Source organism: Amblyomma maculatum, chromosome 6, assembly GCF_055883805.1.
Source record: "Amblyomma maculatum isolate TAMU_Amacu chromosome 6, ASM5588380v1, whole genome shotgun sequence".
In the NCBI taxonomy this organism is placed as follows: Eukaryota; Metazoa; Arthropoda; class Arachnida; order Ixodida; family Ixodidae; genus Amblyomma; species Amblyomma maculatum.
In genome coordinates, this window is record NC_139349.1 from 166,179,179 (window position 1) to 166,185,625 (window position 6,447).

General features: G+C 48.9%; 1 pseudogene; it reads right to left on the minus strand.

The window, feature by feature from the left end:
• Nucleotides 1–4,619: 4,619 nt before the first annotated feature.
• Nucleotides 4,620–6,236, minus strand: LOC146187345 (uncharacterized; annotated as a pseudogene).
• Nucleotides 6,237–6,447: the final 211 nt, after the last annotated feature.

Here is a 6,447-nt window from a genome sequence, read left to right on the forward strand (position 1 = left end):
GTGTTGTTGCGATGATGGCATCAGTCGGCGGAGCTCCGCTCGCTCGATCTCCCGGATGAGGTCCCGAAGGTTCGCTCCGCTTAGAGTTGCGCAGGGGTAGTGGCTTGAGTAGTCCGGCTGAAGTGGTCACTCGTAGTAGCGCATCCGGGTGTCCAACGTCTTCTCGATGGTAGACGCTTCTGTTTCAAATTCCGCCACGGTGTTTGGCGGATTTCGGACAAGACCTGCAAAAAGCGATTCTTTAACGCCTCGCATTAAAAATTTGACTCTCTCACCTTCGGTCATGTTAGGGTCGGAGCAGCGAAGGAGGCTCTTCATCTCCTCAACGTGCGCCAAGACTGGCTCGTTAGGGAGTTGAATTCTTGATAGCAGGAGGGCCTGAGCTGTTTCCTTTCGAACAGAACTTGAAAAAAGAGTCAAAAACACTTCCTTGAAAATCTCCGAATCCTTCATAGGTTCCTCATGATTTTCGAACCAAACTCGGGCATGTCCTTGAAGAACAAAGTAGACTTGCCGGAGTTTCGCGGCGTCGTTCCAGCCGTTGAATTTTGTCACACGGATAAAAAGGTCCATCCAGTCTTCCGCATCTTCACTGGGTAATGCTTGGAAGATGGGGGGCTCCCTGAGCTGCACGAAGACGACTGGTGCTGTTGACTGGGCCATTTCGAAAATTGATGCCTTCCGGAGTCGAACGGGGTCAGGCAGCTGACCGTACTCGAGTCGTAGGCCTTGTAGTCGGCGACTGGCTCGGCGACCTGTAGGCTGGTCTTCCAGGGCGAATGAAAAAGGCTGAGGTCTTCGCTTGAAGGATCAAGGACAGCACCTCCCCCAGATGTCACGTGGTGGTGACAAGGTCGATGACACAAATGAAGAGTCGATGATTGCACTGAAGAAACTCTTTATTGGGCTGATTTGCGCCCGCAACAGAACTAAGCAACTCGACGGCGGCGATAGCAACAAACGGGCTCGTCGATCGTCGAACAAAGAATGCTCGTCACACTCGTCAGCGCTCAATTTAAAGGCTGCTCAGAACAATCTAGATAACGTCGCAAACTGCTACCAGCACAAGCTGGAATGTAGTAGAAAGACACACGAGTGGCCGGAATCTTCGCGACAGATCTCGGTGCGTCTTGCGCTACAACGGAACTGATAAAGGTTCGACTCATGACATCGAGCATTAACAAACAACGAATACAGAACTGATACGCGATCCAGAATCAGAGTGATAAGGCCCTATGCCGGCGGCTGTTAAAAAACAAATACAGTTTTGAAGGTTTCGCGGCAATAACGTCACAAAAAACTATCAAGAAAGAATACTTCATTTTTCTTGATAGTTTCCTTTCCTTTTTGTATTTAAGATTTTTGACCGCTTTTGCTTCATATGTTTGACTGTTTTGCTACGACTGTCTTTTGTTTTCTTTGATTTTCCTTTTGGTTTTAAGTTTCGGATTGGCTTCAGATCTGACTGCTTTTTATACGATTGCTTGACTCTGCCCTTGCTAAAAGGTGGCCCTGTTTTGTTTCTAATTTCTTTTATTTGAATTTGTTAGTTTATATGCAGGGGTTAAAGGTTTCCTCTTTGTTATCCTGATGTTGCTGCTAGTATTCCTCGTGTTGGGTTCGGAGCGATAATTACGATGAGTCTCATGCTTGAGATGACTGTATATGCCACTTTTCCGATTAATGAATAGTTAGTAGTGTGTGCATATGGTGCTCCTGCTATTCCTTTCTTTTTAGTGTCCTTGTCGCGCCGCTGTTCATTTTGTATCAGTGTTGCGAAGCATTACCGGGACCTCTCGTTTTCACCCCACGTTATTGGCTGTTGGCCACTACTACACCTAATTCTCTTGATTCAGCGACATTCCATGTGTGCAGCTGTACCTCTTTGTAGCACGTGATTTAAAACACAGAGCCATGGTGCACAGAGCCTTGTTTAATTCTCCGATGATTCTAATCAGAGCGCGCAGCCGCGGCGCGCCGCATTTCATATAGCCCATATGCTTTGGTGGAGCCATCTGGTATCCTCAACACGAGCCGCCTCACCGGCGGCCGCTCTCTGAGCCCACTACCCATATTCTAGAGCACTGTAGCCAGGCCAACGCTACCGATGGGGCCGCGACCCACATGTAACAACTGGTGGCAGCGGTGCGATACCAAGGCATGAGCGTGGTGTAGCAACGCCTTTTAAGTTGGCTTGCAGGCAACGCTACGAGTGAGGGGCCCAGTGCCAACAGTGAGTAAGGAAACTGTCGAAGAAAGGATGTGGTGAGGGCTCCTGAAATAGGGTGTGGGCAAACGTGGCAGAGTCAGGCGCTTTTTAAAATCAGGAAATAGTATTGTATACATGCGTATCGGTACGCGTGCCTGGAACTCGTCTCTTTGTTGGTTTCAGCATAGTGCGCTCGAACGCTAATCACGTGTCCACCCTGTTCTCTGCGAATGTGTTCGTGACGAAAGTAAGATAAATCTCGGATGCTTCATTCTTCCTACCCACTGTGGGAGGGGGGGGTATAGTCGTGGCAAACTTTGGCAATGTCAGTGGCCAGAAGAAATGTTGCATATGTGTATTCCGATTAAAGCTAATAATCCGAGCATAAAGTTTATAAAGCATGGCTGCACAGTGCGCCGAACCTTTCGCCGACTCAGTACTCATTGCAAGTTAAAGATCGGTGGTCAAAATTTTCTGTGTCCGCCGCAATAGCATCTCTCAAAATTTACACCTCTTCTCGTTATCTCTCAGGGTTGCTCGTTCATTAGTCGAGCATTTTATCTTGGCTCGAGCATCTTCGCGTTATCTCTTAGTGTCACACATTCACTGATGATGCGTTTTCTCTTTACCTGAAAGTCTCGAGTAGGGTCGAAGAAAGAGATAACGCGAAGAGGTCAAAACTCCGTGAGCCCTCCAATATGGTGTGATTCGGCTCAAGGTGAAATTTTAGATAACATTTGCGGAACACATGACCGCAGTAGTAATTGTAGTGCAAAAAGTACTTTAAAAATATTGGGGAGAACTAAGCTCAGCTTTTAAAAGGTGTTACAATCTAATGCGATAGCGTCAGTATGTAATAGGTGGATTCCTATAAAATGCTTCAGTAGCGATGCACCTAAAGCTGACCTCAGCAGAATACTTTCTTTTTAGGGCTCCGGTTCAGCAACACTCCTTAACAGCGCTGTTGCGTACTCTCCGCGATGCCAGCGGCCTCCCTGCCTACACACACGCCCGGCGCGCTTGTGCACTACGCTACTCAACTAAATGCGTGTAACCGTGCCCTATGAGGCTTTTTTGAAACCATCGCAAAAAGGAGAAGGGCATGGTGCATTCTTTTAGGCATTTTATGAGGAAGAAGAAATTGCCAAATCAAAGACGCTGTGATTGAATAAAATGAGGAAAGGGTTTAAGAAAAACGACGCGGCTTTAAATTTTCATTGTCGATCCTGAATAGACATCCTAATTACCAATGATGCACGCACCACGGCTACGTTTTCTGCTGCTTAAGACGTGAGTGTCGTGTCATGTATATGCGGACTTGGTCTCTTTTCAATGCGAAAACATTACTTCGCTATGTTTACAGATTTCTGTCCACAGACCGCGTAAGCAAAATTGTATCCGCAGCAGTTGTGAGTAATTGAGGGGTGGTGGAGGTTATAAAGTGGTTTCAATCAATACAGGATGGCGTAATGCTGTGTAGGAAAACTATTTAGGCCAATAAGATAATTATATGTTTAATTAAAGGCAAAACACGCAAAATCGTGTCCGCAGTAGTTCGGAGTAATTGAGAAGCGGTAGAGAATAATGAGTGGTGTCAATCGCTTGAGGGTGACGCAATGTTGTGTCTGTCATAAAACATGTATAGGTCAATAAGTTAATTAGGTAAATAATTAGAGGCAAAAAGTATAAAAGTAAAGGTGAAAACTTTCTGGTTAGCCACTGGCTTGGTGCCACATTTGAATGCATCAAATACTAAACTAGTTATATAAATCAGTCAATTAAGGTGACGCCAAGGATGTGAAATCACGCAATCTGAAGTAGAGCCGAAAAAGGGCATGGGAAGAGATTGCTGAGCAACTTGAAACTCTGGGTAAACAAGAAGCGAATTATAGTGATGTATAGAATGTGCCACGCAACCGTAAGTAGAGCCAGAAAAGAGCGTAGAAAGAGATTGGCGCGCAATTTTAAAGTACCAAAGACCTAAATGGGTAAACATCACTATTGCAAAACCAGCGTCTCTCAATGTCTTCCAGCGCTAAACAGTAAACATTTCGCGCTGGTTTCGCACTTGTTCTGCAGGGGACGCTGAAGGTCAGCGATATTCACTGGAGCAGTGACAGGAAGGCACTTGTTACACTGGTACGATGGGATAAAAACGCTGGGATTAGCTTTTTGATGCTTGGTCTGTCGCTGGCGTCAGCGATGCACTGTGAGGATTGCTGTATGTATGGTGGGGCCGCACAGGGCCCAGTATCGCTTTGGACATAGTCAGAAGTCCGGAAACTGGGAGGCGAGAAATAGTGAGCATATGAAAAATATGGTTCAGGTGTGTGTGTGTGTGTAAAACTTTATTCGGAGGAAGCTTGAGGTAGCCGGAGCAACCTCACGCAAACACTAGGTGGGCTCCTCATTACAGGAGCCCACTGGCGACCGCTGCGGCTCGGGCTCGGTGGACCAGGGCCTTCTGGCTTGCCAGATCGGAGCAGCCGAGTAGGGCTGGCTCCCAGTCCTCCCGGGTGGGGTTGAGTTTGGGGGTGAGGTTCGGGGTTGACTGACATGCCCACACCATGCGGAAGATGTCCGAAGACTTCTCCGCACAGTGCGGGCACTTTCGCGTACAGGCAGGATCAAAGTGTTTCAAAATTGCCGGGCACGGCAGCGTTTTGGTGTAAAGGCGGTGGAGTGTGCGTTCCTCCACCTTTGTAAGGCCCTTACAAGGCTTAGGATAAATTGCATGCCCGAATTGAAATAATTCAGTAATTTCTCGAAAAGTGAGAGCCGGATTGGGTTCGAGATCCGTATCAAAAGGGTCTGAAGGCGTTGCCCGGAGAGTGAGCGCGCGGGCTGCGGCGTCGGCCGTTTCATTGCCTTCGAGGCCCATGTGAGCTGGAGCCAATACATTCGTTCGAGACGCGGGGGCCCCGAGGTAGTCACTGTTTTGAAGGATGCGGTGCGCAAAGAGAGGAATGTACCCCTGTTTAATATTTATGCAGGCCCCTCTCGAGTCGGTGATGATGACTCGTGAGTCCTTGTCTGCGGCGGCTAACGCGACGGCAACTTCTTCCGCATGTGTTGTCTTGAGCTCGGAACGTTAGGCCATTCACCGTGAATTTTGATGGACGACTGCGGCTGTGTACCACCCCCCATGGGGAGGGCCGGAGGCGTCGACGTAGGAAATTCCGTGTTTGTTCCGACAGTGACGGGCCAGTGCCTCCGCCCGCGCAAGGCGCCTGCCCCTGTGGTCGTCACGTGTCATGTTGGCCGGAAGAGGGTTTACGTGCAGGGCGTATCTCCAGATTTCAGGAATACGTACGCGCTCTTCCGTAAGTGTTGGGTGGTGGATGTGTAGTCGGGCTAATAGGCGGCGTCCCGATGGAGTTTTTGAAAGTTTTGTGTGCTGATTAGTCAAGTGCTCCTCTCTGAGCTCCGCGAATTTGTTTATCATCCCCAGGCCTATAAGACACTGGTTGGATGTGTTGATCGGGAGATCGAGGGCACGCTTGTAAATCTTTCTGAGAATCACTTCCAGGTCGTTCTCATCAAACCTGCGCAGGTGGAGGCAAGGAGTCGAGTAGAGTACTCGACTGGTCACGAATGCATGCGCCAGCCGCAAACCGTCTGTGCACCGTAACCCCCCGCGTTTGTTGGAAACACGGCGCACCATCCGGCCCACCTGGTCCCCCACCTTGAGCAGTTTTGCTAGTGTTGTATCACCCCGTCGATGTTTGTGGATAAGGAGACCAAATACTCTAATCTCATCGTGTTCGGGTATCGGACCGCTAGCCAGGGATAGTTCCATTTTTGTGGTGCACTTAGGCGATGGGCGAATGCGCACAAATTCGGATTTGGACGGTGAGCATTGAAGGCCGCAGCGGCGGGCGTAAGCGTCTACGATTTGCGCCACTTGCTGCAGGTTAGCCTCAATGTCTCCAACCGATCCGTGTTTGGCCCAGATGGTTATGTTGTCGGCGTACATCGCGTGCTGGATGCCTTCGACCGTCACCAACTGAGCCGGGAGTTTCATCATGGCCAGATTGAAAAGTAATGGCGAGAGGACCGCGCCCTGTGGGGTGCCTCTCGTTCCCAGTTTATATGGGCCGTGTTCTTCGTCTTGCGTTCTGATGAAAGATTGCCGATCTGAGAGAAATTGCTTGATGTACTGAAATGTGTTATGTCCACAGTTCGTCTGGGAGAGGTGTTGCAGTATGATTTCGTGCGTGACATTGTCGAAAGCCCCC